This window comes from Diuraphis noxia, unplaced genomic scaffold (genome assembly GCF_037042655.1).
Source record: "Diuraphis noxia isolate RWA-SAM2 unplaced genomic scaffold, SU_Dnox_SAM2 contig0003, whole genome shotgun sequence".
Lineage (NCBI taxonomy): Eukaryota > Metazoa > Arthropoda > Insecta > Hemiptera > Aphididae > Diuraphis > Diuraphis noxia.
In genome coordinates, this window is record NW_028301713.1 from 13,442,243 (window position 1) to 13,461,917 (window position 19,675).

Sequence of the window (19,675 nt, forward strand, 5' to 3'; positions counted from 1 at the left end):
TTTTTTTTTTCCCCATTATCCACTGTGCAGGTAGTACGCCAAGCACCAGTGTATAAAATGATATAAAATATCAATAGGTGTTATCGTCATCGGCGGTACCTACACACACGTACAGTATTATTATTATGGGCTACATAGCTCGCGCGCGCGAGCCGTCGGAAAAGGTGACGCGTACACAAAACCGTTACGAAATCGATTATAATATTATTATTTTTGGTCGAGAAGCGCGGAAAAACCGACCGAAATGCGGCGGAGGTGGCAGCGGCGGACACACATTGACTCACGTCCGACGCCGTCTCGAGTTTGACTCGCACGTAAAAGAGTGACGACGAGAAAAAATGATATTAATAACAATAACAATAACAATGATAATAAAAACGATTTTCTTTCGTCGACCGGTCGACGTGTGCGCGGAGACGAGAGGGTGACGTCCGTCGGTCCGTCGCCGGACCGCGCGCCGCCGAGACTCGTGCCGCCCACGTGAGTCGTTTTTCGTCCTCCCCCCTCGCCGAGAGACAACGGGCGGCGGCGCACGGGACGCGATAGCACGTGCCCGTCCGTCTTCTATTGTACGCGATCGCACGTATATAATAATATAATATGTACACAATATAATAATAATATAATATAGGTAACCCCCACACGTGTATACATACACATATAACATTATATCTATTATTATTATTTATTATTATTATTATTATTGTCGTGTCCGGGGGTTGGTATATATATGTATGTATATCATACGATGCGCGGCCACCCTCGCTTTTGTAACGCACCGGGTCGCGTGTTTAACAAGATTTCGCGCCGATACGAACAACACGCAGCCGCCGCCGTGTACAATATCGGTAGGTGGTTCATGTGTTGTTATTATTATTGCGTTCGTGATTTATTCGTTTGGCGTGTAGGTTCGACGTCGATCGGGTGTATCGAATAGCCGCGCTTGTTTGTTGCATTTTTATCGGTTTCTCGTCATGAACGCGGTATACGGTAAACGACCGCGACGTCGTCGCGCGACGGGGTGCCATCGTCGTCGTCTGGTCGTCGTCTGGTCATCGTTGGCCCGTTGGCGACGTCCAAGTCGCGGTCCGGAAGAGCAGTGCAGTAGTGCACTACTGTGCGCTGTACTCGGCGGTAGTATTATTGTTATAATAATATATTATTACTATTATTTTTAAAGTGCGACCGCACTCGCGGTGATCTATACGAACAATAAACACGGCCTGTATACACCTATTATACAACTGCACGTCTGCACCCATTTTATACGGGTGCATATAGTACGTAATGTTATAATATTATACCTTCGTATGCATTGGATTATTATAATAATGCGAGGTGAACGACGAAGACGACGACGCGACGTGTAGTATTATAACGACCGTTATTGTGCCGGACCGGTGTACGTGTAATTATTTGTTATTGGCTGTTTATATGATATACGATGAGGTGGTCGTATTACGCGTGTGTGTGTTTGGTGTCGCGTTATAAATTTATAATACATAAGGGCGAGCGGCGAGCTTGTTTATAATATTATTCAAAGTCGACTGATGGACGGATGACCGTTTTTTCATTTTTTATTTATTCCAAACAGCGTCCCAGTCGGGAGAGAGAGATTGTAAAACTGTCCGAGTCCGATGCCCGGTCGTCTGCGGACAACTCGCGGCGAGAACGCATATTATAATAATATAATATACATATAAATGACATAAACAATACGATCGTTTACAAACGCAGCTGCTCGCGATGGAATTTTTTTTTCACAAGGGCGGTCCTAAATCTGATATAGCTATAGGAAGTCTTGTTTTCGCGTGATAGACGTTTTCGGCGGATTTCGTCGGTTTTTTTTTTCATTTCCGACGAGACCCGGGTCTCCCGATAAAACCGCACCCCGTAATATTATACAGTGTTCGCTATTTTTTTTTTTCATCGAGAGTTCGTTGTGTTGTGGTAATTTTGTGTTGCAATGATCGTGAAATCACAAGTCACTCAAGTCCCAGTAGTTGTTTTGTAATATAATATTATGTAAAAGTACACTGTATGTTGGAAACAAAATCTCATTGATATTCTCGCTGCTTTTTCGTATCTACCTATATATAAAATACTAGACATGTGTACTTATATAGGTTAGGTTAGGTTAACTGTGTTGACTATTATATTGTTTTCATTTTAATAAGCAATGAATCATTTAAACTCGTAGGATTAGAACTAAATACCTATACCTATTAACAGTAATTGAAAATACATTTATAATCGCACATTCACGATGGATGGAAAAAAATCTCTTTATTCTGTCATAATACTAGCACAGTCTACAATATTCTGATTAATAAAATCACATCAACCATTGAAAGAAAAAAGTATACTAATCCGATGGTATTAAAAAAATTGTATTGTGTCTATGTAGTATGATGGAGAGTATAGGTAAGTACTTAGGGAAATGTGTCAGTTTTCGGCTGATAACGAAACACTGTCGGAATATAAAAATAATATAACGTGTCACGGACCGCAGTCATGGAGATACGACGAAACCATCTCGTCGCCGTCGCATATAATATAACGATACTCACAAAAAGATACACATTAAATAATAATAATAATAAATAACGACGACCGCAACGTATTCGTAGAGAAAAATAGAATCCGGGGTCTTGACGGGCACAACAACGCGTGTCGGATAGGTACTCGGATTCTTATCAATACGATCGTTGCACCAGGACCGCGATATCTGCTTATTGAGGGGTGTGACGGGCGTAACAATGCGGTTCTTTTATGTACGAAAAGAAAATAGTTTTAACGGTTTTTTTTTTTTTGTAAGAAGAAAAACAAATATGTATTTACGTATTTTAATCCATGTCTGGTATAAGCCATTTAAAGAAAACAGTTTTTGCGCATCGTGCAGGACTCGTTGCGTACACAAAAAAAACCTCTTAACTAATCGTCGTAAGTATACTGCAGCTTGTATTTACTGTACAAGTTATAACTATATAGTGTCCGTGTGTACTTAGCATAAACGCGAGTATGCACTATAATATATACGCACAAATATTTCTTTTTCAAAAATACAATATATAATAGTATACGCACGTGCTGTATCGCCGCGGAAAGATATAAATCGTGATGTTCAAAATTTGTTCGTATCAAAATGTTTATCTCGTCTATATTATGCTTACTTTTTGCGCATTTTTTGATTTAAATCCATAGGAATATACCTAAACAATGTGGTAAACGTAAACGGGCATAACGTGAAGTGGATCTTTTAAGTCTTTATATATATATATATGCAGTTTAACATCCACGATCTACGGTAATGCGACTATGCGAGTAATCAAACGCGAGTTCTAAAAACGTTTTATTAAAAATTTTAATTATATTAAAAGCCGTTTAGCCGAGTTTAGTTTTAATTTTAACAATACGAAACCTAAGCTTAGTATCCGTAGTTGTGTAGGTAATTATAAAACATTATACTTTATACATATTATGAAAAATTTGAATAGGATATACGGGCGTGTGTAAGTATTAAGCATCGTGTATAGTAATATTAAATATAAATCTCCTTCTCATGTAAAAGCGATTTATGAGAAACGGGGTTGATCGATCATCACCATCACCATTGTGCAGGTAGACCGTTATCCGAGTAACAAAATCTTATTTTCAAAATATGGTTATGACACGTGCGACCGTTTTTTTCCTTTTTTGGCGCATTTCGTCTTGAACGTCTCGTCAACAAAGACCCCGACCCAAAGGAGAACAGCTGCACCGCATGCCGAACAACAATCGATGACGCCCCGTGCGGCTGTTTGATCTCATAACAACCCAAACGAAATTGGATTAGAAATTATATTATATGCAAACACCGTAAACGGCATAGTACACATAAAATATAACGAGACCTTTTCTTATTCATTGAATTTACACTCGATTTGATCCGTCGGGTCCACAAGAATATACTGCATCGTATACCAATATATAAATTACAAAGCGTCCCACTACCGGAAATTTCTGTCCGGTTTTATTATAATATTATTTGATAAATTCTAATTAATATCACTTTATTGCAACACGTGTCTAGACTGTTATCTTATACAGTCGTGGTCGGGCGTATTAATTTCAACTTTCGTTTTCATATCGAAAATAGATAATGTGTAACATTATGTTACAATATTATGTTATCGCAGCAAAAGTGTCTGTTATAATCAAAACCGATTTCGATAAAATTGTTGTAGTCTATACGTATTACTGTACGTACTGTACGTGAGCATCAACTTTGTGGAACAAAATGTATGAACTGCATAAACCGTTATACAAGTTTAAGCGTATATAGAACATACGAAAATTATATTTTTAATATTTTCATTAATTTTTTATTACCCGCATAAAATTATATTTTGAAATATCTCGCAACAAAGTGGTCATTTTGGGAACCCTTCTCAGGAAACAATAGATTTTTTTTTAGAAAATATTTCAAGGGAAGATTAAAGTTCTTTCGATCTATATAATAATATGAATTTTTAACTATAGGTACTCACACCCTTCTAAAACTATTGAATGTACTCGAAAGCATTACAAAATCAAAAAGAATAAATGTGTACTTGTAGAAATAAATATTCAATTGTATTCAATTATTGAGACTCAAATATTGCAATATGACTAATAGCGTTTTCAGCGAAAAACAAAAAATACGCAATGTGAACATTTTAAAAATTGTGTAATTTCAAGTTGTATAGTTTTTTTTTTTTTTTTTTGATTCAATAATACGGTAAATATAGTTACCGTAAAATTTAAAACATTTCATAAAAACATTTTTTTTTATATATTCTTGTGTATAAAATAAGATTACTGTAGATTGTAAATATTAATTTATTTTCAATTAAAAAAATTGAATATTGAATTCCTTTTATTATTGTTATAATTCAATTCAGTACTTATCAATTTATTTTCTAAAAGCAAATCTATTCTTAAATTAATCTACCAAAATTTTAAATAATATAAATTAGTATAATGTTCATCTTCAGTTTGTCAGAATAACTAGAAATCCTAATGATTACCACTGATACCGCGAAATCGTTCACTTAACGACAGTACAATAAATTGGCTTACACCCGAACAAATGACACATAGTAATATTTTTAGTTGTATGCATTAAATATTTCTAGATGATGAATTTATTCTAAAACTGTTGATTAAACTTGTCATAATCATAACGACAATTTAATGTAATTTACACACATTTAACTAAAGATTTCTTTGTTTAAATTAAAACTTATTTTTATATTCAAAGTTTTTGATTACTTTATGATTACTAACAGATTATTTGATGATCGTTGTACGCGTACATTATGCCGTCTCCGTCAGTGCATAATATTTAGATATTGAGAAATGTTTGTACGAAATAATCAATTTTTATCGATTCTTTTTAAGCATTAGAATGAATTGACCTATTAATAATTATAAAACTTAGAGGTAAGATAATTTATTTAAGGCCACGTGGAAACATTTTTGAATGTTTTAATTTTAAAGCAAATGATGAGTGTCTAAAATTTCATAAAACATATAAAAAAAAAATAGACAGTATAGTGTCTATAATACTATAACATGATAAAAATGTACTATCAATGTATAAATAGTATAAAAATCATAGTTGATACGTAAAGCTAACTTTTAAAAAAACGGTTGATTTGAACATATTATATTGATATATAAAAACAAGTTTACATAATAATGTGTATAACTACCATGGATTGCAAACAAGGTGTGGACGGTGGACTAAACCTATTTGTATTTGATCAATGTGTATACTTACTGTATATTAATAACCAATTTAATAAAAAGTAAATAGAATTTTAAAGGTCTTTAATGGTTAAACCTCATAATATTTAATGTAAACCGTAAGGTTCATGTTTTGTTTGATAACACTTTTAATGGAATTTATTTGTATATAACCATTTTAACGGATATCTACAAATCTACAATGTAATTTGAAATCGTTTAGCGAACGTGTGCGTTATTGGCCAATAAAAATTTTATATCTGTTCGATGAAAATTTTATAGTTTAGCAAATTTTCTAACGCTATAATCCGTCTAGTTATTCCCTACGTTGGGTAAGCCGAAAACGGCAGCGCCCACGTTTGTCGCGAGGTCAAGTTCGGACGACGTGTAATGTTCGGCACCCGAAATACTTAACGGTTTATTTATATACCTATTTGAACTTCGGTCCAAATCACCGGCTCGCACTTTGAGAATAACTCGGTTGTAAAACTAATTGGTCCGGTCGGTTATTATTATCATCATCATCATCATCATCATCGGTGCATTTGGTACTCAAATTGAAATAAATGTTCTCGTCCGATATAATATAAAACGTCATAAAAGCCGTACAAAAAAACACAAAAAATAATAATAAAATAACACGCGTACGTCTGTCACGCACAATCCAGTTTCGCATAACATAATATTCCGGTTTTAACGTCGAAACCGATAAAAATAAATCCCCACAAAAAAGTAAAAAATATATAATAATAAATAAATAAATAAATAAATAATAACAATAATAATAAATAAATCAATTTACCTTGTGAAATCGTGGCGTGGAATCTCGAACGTAGACAGACGCCCACGAGACGTGTCGTGGGAGAAGATCAACAAAATGGGAAAAAAAAATAAATTGTAATATCGTTACAAAAAAGGCGCTCACTGCAATACACAAATCTTATAACATAGTGTTATATAAATACAAATCGATGTACAGATAACGTAGGTTACAAGTTACAATATTATTATTAATTCGCGAAATGTATTACCGTATACGAATAAAAGAATTTAATAAAAAGAATATTGTGATGTTAACAATATTATTTATCGAGGACGGTACAAAACGAGATGGTGCACGCTGCACGGGCACGATACGACAGTGTTGTGTGCAGTTGTCCGGAGACAAAGCTCGGTTTTTTTTATTTATCTAAAAAAAAATCGTTTTCTCTCTCACGCCTTATACGTGTATAATAATAATAATAATACGATTACAATGATAATAATGTTATTACGCAGTATACTCCTGCAACAGGTCGTTCGGTCGCCTGTTGCTGACACACTGATCCTTCTTTCGGTTCCACCGACGCCGCTTTTACTCGCGGGCGTCGATCGTCGTCGCCGCCGCCGCCGCCGTCGGGTCTTCCCCCGAAGGGCGGACGGACGGACGGACGGACGTCCGTTGCGTGTGGGGGGATCCCTGTAACCGGTGGGCGGAGTCGTCGGGTTAACGTCGGCGGCGATGGTGGTGGTGGTGGCGGTGTCGATGCAAAAGGGTAGGCGGGGGTAGTTGAACACACACAATAGTAATACGTATTATAACGTATTGTGTGTAAATGTGTGTGTGTGTGTATGATCAGCGTGGCTTACCTGTACGAACGTTTAGATGGTTATGTATACGCGTAATATTATGTTGTATAGCGAATGTTATTGTTGCCGAAACCGCAAATTATTGTTACACGCACACATATATATTATACATATGCCTAGGTTTTAGTGTTTTTTACGGTTTGTTTTTAAAATAATATTATATAATATTTCTGTTATAATTATATCGTCGGCGGGATTCGGCCCGGGGGCTCATCATACGCGGCGACCCCGATGGTCGCTCGAGTTTCAGACCTACGTCAAAAAGAAAAAAATATCATCCCCGACTTGATGATAATTGATAATAATTATAACATTTATCGACCCGCCGCCGCTAATTGCGCACGGCGGCTGCCGCCTCATCGCGTCGTCCATATAATATTATATATGCTCGATATATATATACCTATAATATATATGTATATATACGGATGCGGGTGAAAACCCGTTAAAAAACATCGAAACAAAGATGACTGTGGCGTCGTGGTCGGAGGTAGTTGAACAACGACTTCGCCGCCACACGGAATCGGAAAATGATGTAGTGGTTTATTTTTTTTTCGATTCTCTTAGGACACAAATTTTTATTATTTTTTTTTTTAATAATAATAAACACTCGATCGAATTGGGGGTATACATTGTAATTTGCTCGTAGAGTCTCGCCGCCGTGCCATAACGCTCGGTATATATTTTAAATATAATATATATAGAACACGCTGCAGTAGGTATATATTATATGTATATAAGTAAACGGCGCCGACCACGGCGAAACGTATTTAAAACCCTCGGGTTAAAGTTATCTCAGACCCCTAATTATATTATATATAGGTATGTATGTATGTATATGAACGATGTCGGTCATTCCTAGGCCTATTATATCTAATAAATATTATACATATTATAATATATTTATCATTATATTCGTTTTATAATTTTTTTTTTTTCATTTAAAACCCGGAACAATGTACTTATAAAATATGTATATATAAAGCGTGATGTAGGTAGGGGCACCCGGGTGCCTATATACCTTTGCGCACCACACTTGAATGCCCGTAATATATGCGCTCGATTATAGTCAATATGTCCATCATAAATTATATAACATTATAAATATAGGTACCTGAATTCTATGTACTTAATATTATATATACACCGTATAAGGTATATTATGCAGGGATTCCAAGGTAAAATTCAGATAATAAGAATATATATTATATTATATTTCGACCGCATTTCGCCACGGGAGCTGACAACTATTAACATTCTGACACGAAAATAAAATTTTTGATTTTTGACATGGTGTAATTTTATCAAAAAAAATATTTCAATGAGATCTGAGGAATTCCGGCTTCTGCGTTTTAAAGTATAATATACTTTATATATAACCGCACGCACTCTAAATAAATAATGATCTGGATATATTATTGTTAAAGGGATTATTATTTATTTTATTTTAAATATACACCTGACCTATTATATAATACTGGACCAGACCAGCAGAAATGTTAAAGTATGGAAAAACGATTTAGGTACACCTGTTTTAATAGTATAAATTAATTTGAACCACCCTAATAGCGGATGGCTTGCAAGTTTATTGAGTACTTTGTATTTGCCAAAATTATATCAAAATTAAATAATTTGTTATTTTATTTTCATTACACGAAGACAATTTATAAAAACTTCATGGAAATAATAATGATCGACGGAACGAAAAGAAATAGCCAATAGGCAATATCATGGTATTTATGCAGAACTGAATAAACATTATATAGATATATCTACCTAGTTAAAATAGTTATTAAAACTAAATAAATAAATTAAATTTAACAAAATCTAACCGATTATATATACTATAATATACCTAACCTAATATAGTGCAATAAAAAAAATTTTTTTTTTAATATATTAAATTTTGAAATTAAAAATATTTGTTTACTTATACTTTTAGTTGCAATACAACTATTAAAAATGATGTATTTAGATTTATATTGTTATTATGAAGAAAAAAATGAATTCAACTATAGATATTTGTTTTCCATGAGTAAGTCATCATCAGCTATTGTAAACAATCGAACGTAAATGTTACGTCTTTATTAAATTTCTACACGAAGTCATAAACTATTCTGTCGGCGAATTAAAAAAATTAAAACGTATAAAGTGTGTAATTTGCAGTATTAATATTATAATGGCACCTATATGTATATGTATACATGCAAAGATGAAGTGCAATGATTCTGCACAGATTTTTCCCATGCACCCGACGGCCTCTGCTTTCTCTATTTATGATATTAATTCTCAGCCCGATAGATATAAACGAAAATTATTTCACTAAATTCGATTCTAGTCTATTGTTGACCTAGAAAATTATAATACTTAAAAAAATAATCATATACTTTTAAAAGACCATAAATCATCGGGACGTACGTGTATATATACCTCCGTGTATGCAGTAATTGATTGTTTTTGCATCTCATGTACAGGTTAATAGCTAGTTTCGGTTTGTACGACAGCAGTGATGAACAACCGGATCGAACGTGATCTCGCTATAAAAGTTTTTTTTTTTTTGGGGGGGGGGGAATTAAAAATGTCCTAGAGGTTCACGAAATTTATGAAATGTATAAAAATGCACCATTTGCCTCAATCTCGCGTCCCTTGGTATACATGAATAGGTATAGCTTAATAAAATATACGCATATGTATATATAAAGTATTAAAGTATAATAATAATGCTATATACATTATATTATTACGGATCTATAATAATGTGGACACCTCCTATACTCGCGGATAAATCAAAAATATACTTTGTGCCGAATAATAGGTCAGCATGTATATTTTTTTCCCAGCATAAATAAATCAATCCAACGTGCCTATATACTATACATATACATACACATACATAATATATATAAATGTTAATTTGTCCGTATATTATACATATATAGGTACATGGCTGCGACGCGGCGTATTATATAGTTGATCGCACCAAACATGACCGGTGACCATATACCTATGTAATGTACGTAAATGTGTATATACCAGGTTTACACCTATACCTAATACGATACGAACAATATGTGTGTGTGTATGTGTGTGTGTGTGTGTGTGTGTGTGTGTGTGTGCGCGTGTGTGTAAACTATATAGATAGCTCCTCAAAGTCTTCGGATTGGCGGGTGATGGTGGGAGGTGAGGGGAATACAAATTTTATAGTGATGCGAACACGCGTGGTCCGACGTTTGAATACCGTTCATTGTTTGAAACGCGATATTATTTTTCGTATTTTCATTCTTTTAATAAATGAGATTATAATAATGCTCAGCAGAACAAACGCGGTCGAATATAAGAGCATAATAATATGTATAATATATAATATATATATATATATATTATACATACTCGATATAGTCGGTCATCAGTCAATTCCACACGATATATATAATTATTATATTACGCGCCTACATGCGTTATTATTTCATTAATATATGCATTATTATAACGGTTAATATACATTATGGCATCATCACAGGGCGCAGACTGCGAACGTAGCAAATTAATTATAATAAAATATTATTTTATTAGACGTCTGAACCGCTTAAATTAAAAGGTTTAAACCAAATTACGTATTTGACGTTACAATATACGTAATTTCTGCAGCTTATACATACGCACTTAAACTATAGTCAACAACACTGTACACTTATATATAATATCAAATAAATAATACACATTATTATTGTACAGTTTGTACACGCATTGACCTTCAAAAAAAGACAATATTACAATATTATATCTATACGGGATGATATTATTATTGTACGGTATTCATTCGATTCACGTATATTATATTAAATTGTTTTTCGTTTCTTTTATAACGCTGCCGAAGCGTTCCGATTTATATATATCCACTTAGTACTCATACTGATATATATATATATATACAATATATAGGTTTTGGAATCTCTACGAAGCCTGTACGAGGATCGTAGTCGATAATATTTTATAATATTTATTTATGTACACGAAACACGCACACGGTCATATTAAAATATGATATTTAAACGTGCAGTACGCAATATTATATATTTTATTTTATAATGACAGCATAGACCTGCAGCAGCTGCACCGGCGACTGTTCGATCTCTGAAACGCCTACACCTACCTACTCATCTATATATTTCTACAAATCAAACAAAAATGCGACAACTGCTGCAGCAAGACGCATAATATTCAGAACTTTTCAAAAGGCTTGTTGTTGAAATTTTAAATAGATGAAATTGACGTTATTTACCAATGACCGATAATTTCGCGGTGATGTGTGGTCAGACCTACATAGTCTGTTTGTACGAATTCGTGTGTTTTGACTTTTGCGTAAGCGTATCAAGATAATCGGTAATTTTATTACTAATCATTGTATACCGCAATATAGTTACAATGCTTATATAGTATATACGCTTTTAGTGATTATCCCTATATTTAATGTCATATAATATCTAAAATCTATAGAATCTTATACGTTACCCGCCCAAGTATCCATCTGGTAACGAATTAAAGTTTTCAACTGCTGCAGTTAATAAGTGTTAATTGATATATGTTAAAACTTCAAATAAATGAATAGTTTATTTTATTTATGTACTCGATGTGTGTATATACTGACGAGTATAATATCGTATAATATTATACGCCAACTTGCGAACTCGTACACACGGTCTCTATATAGTACAAACATTTTGATAGCATCGGACTAATGATAATCGTTTATAATATATTTTATATTCACCATTTGACTGCTACATTACGTATGGTAGGTAGGTACCTAACTTAGTGCAGCCATTACGTAGCTCTGACAATCGTATAATATAGCAACGGTTGACATACAGCAGATCGACAATCCCGATTGTACAAATAATGATAATTACTATAAAGACTCCGGGACCTGGGCTGAGCATTTATATTTTTTGTAATATATTATTTATAATATATTGTATGGCGTATATAAGAACATAATAATATATTTATGTTATTATTATTATTATTAGGTATATCGAAAAACTCGAGCCGGCTGCAATTGCTCGCGCGCGCCGCATCCCGCAATACGTTTCGTCTATACACCCATTAATATTCCTCGTATTATTAAAATAACGTTTTAACAACGTCATTTGCAGTTTGTAATCTTGGCATGCGTTTTACGTTCGTAAAGTAAAATATTATACGTATTCCTCTTATCTCTCATCGAAATTTTGCTTTCCAGTATTTTTTTTTCTACTTCTTTAGGTACCTATACAGTTGTTCATTTCGTATATTATAACCTTTGTATCAACAGCACACTCGTCTAAATCAGTTTATACACACACACACACACACTTGCATGTAGCATATAATATATAACTATTATCATTCGGCTCTATAAAATAATATATACCTATATATATTTCTATTAATGTCGTATTACCCAATAATTTATTACCAAAGTAACGTGGATTTATGAAAAATCTAAGAAAAATAACTGTATATGTAGTATCTACGTTGGATTTTTTTCATAATAATATTATTCCAACCCAGCGGAAATTGAGTCGATAAACTATTTATACTTATTCGGTACATCTAGGTTTTTTTTATATTATAATAGTATCTATAATATATACGAAGGTAAAGACGTTTTTCATCAATTAGAATAAAACACTAATCGGCGCCTACACGTAACAGGTCTTCGTAAAATAAATAAACATGCGCATATACGTTTATATTTATACAATATAATATAATAAACATATATATATATATATATATATGTAAACATTATATACACGTTTCACAAATATACGGGATACAGAGTCGTTTTCGTAGAAAAAAAAAAAAATGTTTTTTTAAGTAGGTATTTATTATTAATATCATAAGCATAACATAATATTACCGACGGTATAATAACAGTCTATTCACCGCAGTAATAATATTATAATATCCCGTATTGTTCGAATTCGTAACTGCAGCACGTCGCGTGACGTTTTCAAGCTCCGTGTGCTTTCAAACTGGATGCATTTTAACTCGTAAAAATGTCAGTTTAAACGTCGAAACGCAAAAATACGAACATTTTATAAACTGAGAATATAGCGTCAGTTAACAGTCGTATATATATTAGACCAGCGGGATTTATCACGCCTCGTATATCCGCATATTATATAAAATGCATACTATATTAAACATATTATTATAATATTAAGCCTCGCGTATCCAAACTCAATAAAATAATAAAATAATCGAACACATAGCCTAATAACACTTACTGATATTGTCAATAATACCAACTAAGCCATATATGATGTATATGTTAGTACACTAAATTGCAGTACCTATACAACAGCCAACAGGTGTCTGTGCATTTGCAGCCTCGCTTACCTCTATCCAAATACGTATTATATATTATTATGTGGTTGTACATAATATATTTGTTACGCGATTGTTGGTACAGCAGAGCGGTGAATACGAGGATGACTAACGAGACCATTACCGCCCCAGATATATTATAATAACAATAATGTTATAATGTTATCATATAATATACATCACATACGACCTAGTCTGAGTGTATCTATGTAACGTCTTTACTTTTAAAATACGACTACGTCGAGGTATATTTTATTCATATTGATATTATTGTATTAAAATAATAAAAATTAATAATAATAATAATGATGGCGATAAGCTCATCGTGTATATATACGTACAGTGATACGATGAGATGAACCCTGTGGTAGGCCTCATCGCGCACGTTTCGGTTTCTAATAATTAATTATATACAATAAATATAATACGTGTATACACGGTCTTACATTATAGACACTCATTGACGTCATATGGACGAACACCTTTGACCTCCGTCTGCCGTCCGTCCCGTCCATCATCAATTCGACATTACTCCCACACGGAACGCGCGCGCTCGCTCTCCTCTTCACGGCTGGCCCGCCGATGCGACTGCCGTCGACGGGTGTACGCCACTGCCACTGTCTGCTGCTGCTGTTTTCCTCCCTCCCCCCGTCAATATGATAGTGTAATATTTATCATAATTTATGTTGTTTTAATGTTGTACATTATATATAATGTAAACCGTTGACGTCAAATTGTTTACGCGAATATAAGGCCAAAACTTATCGGTTATTTATTATTGTTGTTATTATAATATGCGATTATTCTCTATGAAGAACACAATAATATAATTAAGGATGTCAGTGCACTGTTAATTGTTTTCTTTCTCTCTCACATACACGCGCGCGCGTGATGTGAACAAAAAACATTCGTGTAAAATCGTTTTTATGCGGATTTCGAGTGATCTCACAGTTGAATCGACCACCTCAAGAATATTCTTTGAAGAGTGCTATTGTTTTTTTGAGGGTTTAACACAATACTAATATGATTTTGTCAACGCGTCGTCTAAAAAAAAATAGTAAATCCATATTTAAATGTTCAAATTGTTTTTTATTTTTAAGACAAAGTATTAAGTAAAATACAAAATTAAATACAAAACCTCCAACCTGTAGTAGGTATACTTGAACTTCAAAAGTATCCTACTCTACTAGTCTACTGTTTTTGAACTAGAATATGCACTCAAAAATCCACGAGAACCAATTTTTAGCTAATGCATTTTATCCGTGTTGCCTGATTGTCAGATAGAGAAAATATAAATAATGACATCCGCGAGATATGTGAACAATCGAGTGCACGGCATCTGCAATTTTTTTATAATCTGCAGTTGATTGTACGTCGTATGCTTAACCATTGATTAAAAATACTTTTATATTTATAATCAACGGTTTTACGCGAATGTTTAACGTATATTTTATTATTGTTCGATTTCCTCGTCTTCTCAATATACATAATTGCACTGCACAACAACTTGTGCGTACGTATAGGTATACCATAAGTGTATAACCTGCAGCCACATCGATATTATACGATCACAATTTATTATTATATAGTACAATAAACAAATACTTCGTGTTATTATATTTTATTATGAGTTCAACCGGCTGGTTAATGCATATTGTATATACATATATTATGTAATTCGACAATATTTTACACTAAACAATGATTTTACACGTCATAAATAGTGTACCCTTTCACTCAATTCAGTCCACCACTTCAAACGAACAAACAAAAATGTACTTGCGGGGAATCGATTGCAAATATTATATAATCCAACAAACTGCTGCTGTGTTTTATACATATATAGGAGCAAAAATGTCTTTGATTTAAGCAGGGGAATTATGAGGGGGTTGGAGGGCTGACTTGGAGGTGGTAATCGTCGGTTGACGAATCACAGGTCTCACGGCTCGGGTAAATATTATATATTTTGTCGGCCACTGAACCGTGGTTATTTGTCATATATAAAGGGTTAAGGGTTCGATTCCTCTCTGAGAACGGTTTGTTTTATGTTTATGTAAAGCACCATTAATGTTAATTCAAACACGGCGAAGTCTCGATTTGACACCGTTTAAAAAAATCAATTTCAACCATTTCTTGGGATTTGTGGTTATTTCGAGTTTCGACTACAACGGCGTATAGTTATTCGATTTGAAACAGAATATTTAAAAACTCAATTCTGCACAACATGTAATTATGTTGAGTAATAATTTTAATAAAACATAATATTGAACACTATAATACACAGGTAGGTAGTATAAAATCAAAACGTCTTACATCGAGTTCAAATAAGTCAAAATCGATGACGTTCAAATGCATAATAGCAGGACATCAACCACCTATGCATTTGCGGATTTAAAACAACTCATCTGCCTATACGATCTTTATATATATGTGCAGGTATTATGATATCAATAACGATGGAAAACACAATATACATAACATAATATATAATTTGTGACGTATATAATAAATTATACTTTCACGGGGCCCTCGCTCGCGCGGACAAAGACATCCAAAACAAAACAAAAACCGTCGTACACGCATTATCTGTTCGCACTGTCAATCTGTTACTTTGAGGCGCAATAAACATATTATAATAATAATAATAATAGACAAGCCGCTGCGGGCAGGAGCGAAGAGCAGCCGGTTTCGCGGAGAAAACGGTGGGAAAACGGCTCGCAAATCCAGAAATATCATACAAGAAACGGCGGCTGCGCGTCCCACGACGGGTCCAACACATAATATGCTGTCTGATGATGGGGGGGGGGGAGAGGCGGCGACCGGCGCGTCCCACCTGGAGACCGTCCGGCTGTGGGAAGAAGAGCCCGCAAGAAGCCCACTGCTGCAACGACTATACGCCACGTCGTCCCGGTGCGCGCCGCGCTCGGATAACGGCACACTGCAGCACAATGCTGGCGCGTTACGTTCCCACGACTTTTTCGGGGGCGCCGTTTGTCCCGGCCCGGGACGACGGCCGACCCCTCGGCGTCGCATTGTTGTACGCGAACGCGCGCGCGCGCTATGCTGCTTCAGTGTCTAGGGGGTCCCGTCCCGTCCGTGGAACCCGGTCCAGGTGACGCCGATACTGCCGCCGCCGCCGCCGCCGCGTTTTATTATTATTATTTAATTTTTTTTTTTCTATACACAGGAATTACGTGCGCGGTGGCCGCCTACTTGCGCGTGTGAAACTCGTCTTTCGGGAAGATTTCGCAAGCGCTGCTATTATATATTATATTATATAATTATATATGGGTGACATATATATATATATTTATAGGTGTACGCACGAGGGGAGTGCGTTGTGCGTATTAAATACACTGCAGATAAAATAGTAAATATCGTAATATTATATACTATTTTTCACAAATTATAATAAAATATTTTACACAATGGCTATGCTATATTATAATATAGGAGAAGGCGGGCCCGCGGCGGAGATGATGGTGAGAATCAAAGGCTAATCGTTTTTTATGTATTATGAATTTTTTCGAACGGCTGTAATTTATTCAAAGTGATGAAAACCGTGTAAATGATGAGCTGCGATAGTATAGAATCAATAATCACGAAAAAATATGACTTATTTACGCTTATAGTAGGGAAACAGGAATAATAATAAACGGTGTCGGGACGCAATGATATTGAATTTGTTTTCAAGAATATATTATTTTAGGACAAAGTATAAACGGATTTGAACATGTAGTCGAAGGCTGTGGACACCATAGTATTTGAATTCGACTAAAAATCATACGCATAATATTATTAAAAAATATTTTATTATGATGCAGACAATAAACATTATATAACTCGGATATACAAGAAGTACAATGTAATGTTTTCTGCTGTGTAAAAAAAAGATTTATGATGCAAATCACGTTAACTATTAATATTGTAGGTATAATATTATATCTAATAACTAAAATAGCTGTTTTATTATATGCGGTTAAACATAATATAAGTATATTTTTTCTAATATATTTTAATGAATTGTGCATAGAAGAGGTCACCAAATAGCGATCTTTAGACAGTTATCTGGCTCGCCGCAGATAAGACATTTTGTGTAAATGAGGTTTTTATTTTATCTTTTGATTTTGCCTCTACTTTCTTTAGATAAACATGTACATTATTAAATTTAATTACTTCCTAAAACCTCCTGAATTCCCAAAATGACCGTTCAATAATATCAATTGATGATCCCTAGTTAGTAAACATCGAAGGTTAGGTATATTAAACGTTTATAATATCATTCCCACCCCCGGTATGACAAGGTATTAAATATGCCACCGATGGTATTTTATAATATTATAAATTATAATATATATTGTATATTTTTATTCGTACAAGCATGTGATCATTTATTTACATAATACGACCTCGCGCATTCCAACGAAATAAAAAAAAAATCTTTATATATTAACGTTGTTGTAGGTACACACATATGTATATATATATATAATAATATTATTATACTATTGGAGTTTTAAATTTTTACGAGTGTCGCGAACGATATACCGACTGTGCGACGACGACAAGAGAAGCTGAAATAAATATTTATTTTTTCCACACGGTTTTTGTCACGTCCGTTTGTGGTTTACTACGCGATAAGATCTCGCAGACAACAGCAATCCGTTATGGTCGTTTCAATGTTGCTCACACGCCCCCGCAACGATTAGGCCGCCGTCAACGTTTATAAAAAGTAATCGCGAAACGTTTTACTGACAAGCTCGCCGTCAATTAGATATTATTACATTGCAGTATGTGCACATATATTGAAAGTCTATATATAGATACCATTTTATTTGCACACAGTGCACTCTATACTGCTATTGTAGTTTTTTGTTGCTTTTGTATCAGGAAATAATACAATGTATTGTATTTAAATATATATGATGTTTCAAATAAAATATGTAAAATAAAAATAGTTTCGTATTTTTATCGGTCCGACATCTATTTTTTCCGGGGACTGACTACAGGCTACGGTCTAAGATTTCTGAATAAATTTTCAGCGGCGAGAGTGGTTAACAATAATATATTATAATTTCTACAATTCGTCGTTGTCCTATGACTCTATGAGTGTGAACTACGCAGTTAACGTGTATATATGCTGATTTTCGAATAGTGTCGCGCAAGTTTGGAGTTTCGTCTGCAGTCGAAGTATCAATATACTATATAATTGAATATTATTATATTATACAGAGAACGAAATGCGGCAAAAATATTAGGAAGAAAGAAACAAATAAATAGGCGTGAGCGCTTGCACGGTCATTAGCCCGGCGGAGTGCATCGAAAATGTGTACCAAGTGACACGGTCCGACTAATGGAACGGCCAACAACATCCAGTTTTCGCGACGCGTTAATAATATTATTATATTTCATCCGTCGAGTCCTGCCACAGTGTAATAATATAATAAAAAACGGGCCCCGTTTAGGTGTGTATATACATATATAACGTATAACGTGCGTCAGACGGATTGAAATGTACAAATCTTGTTTACTATAAAAATGAACATTATAGATTTCGTGTTTTATATATACACACTGCACATAAACATCACATAATACCTATATGTAGCTGTTGACTTAACAGTTCTTTCCAAGAGTGTTAATCATATCTCATTTTCCTGTTGTATTGTTGTGTGTGAGTGCGCGCGCACGCACTCACATTTTAGTCGTAACACCAGACACCAGTGTTATATACAATTCAGAATAATAATGTCCACCTATTTTCGATTGCTGTGTTGTCGGTTTTATTAACAAAAAAAATAATAAAAATGCATTCATTAAATTAGTCGTATTCTATTGGTTATTATAATATTATATATTATTATGTTATTATATCGGTGGTGCCGGTGGTGGTGTATTAACT

General features: G+C 34.1%; 1 protein-coding gene across 2 annotated transcripts in view; it reads right to left on the reverse strand.

Moving 5' to 3' along the window:
* klu (zinc finger protein klumpfuss) overlaps nt 1–14,352 on the reverse strand; it is a 32,125-nt gene extending 17,773 nt beyond the window's left edge. Inside the window, exon 1 of one of the 2 annotated variants that reach the window (XM_015509652.2) lies at nt 14,220–14,352. The gene's annotated coding sequence lies outside the window, so the exon portion shown is untranslated. Of the gene's footprint in view, nt 1–6,571; nt 7,100–14,219 lie in introns of those variants that run through there. The other variant, XM_015509651.2, reaches the window with a different exon arrangement.
* Between the last annotated feature and the right edge of the window lie 5,323 nt (nt 14,353–19,675).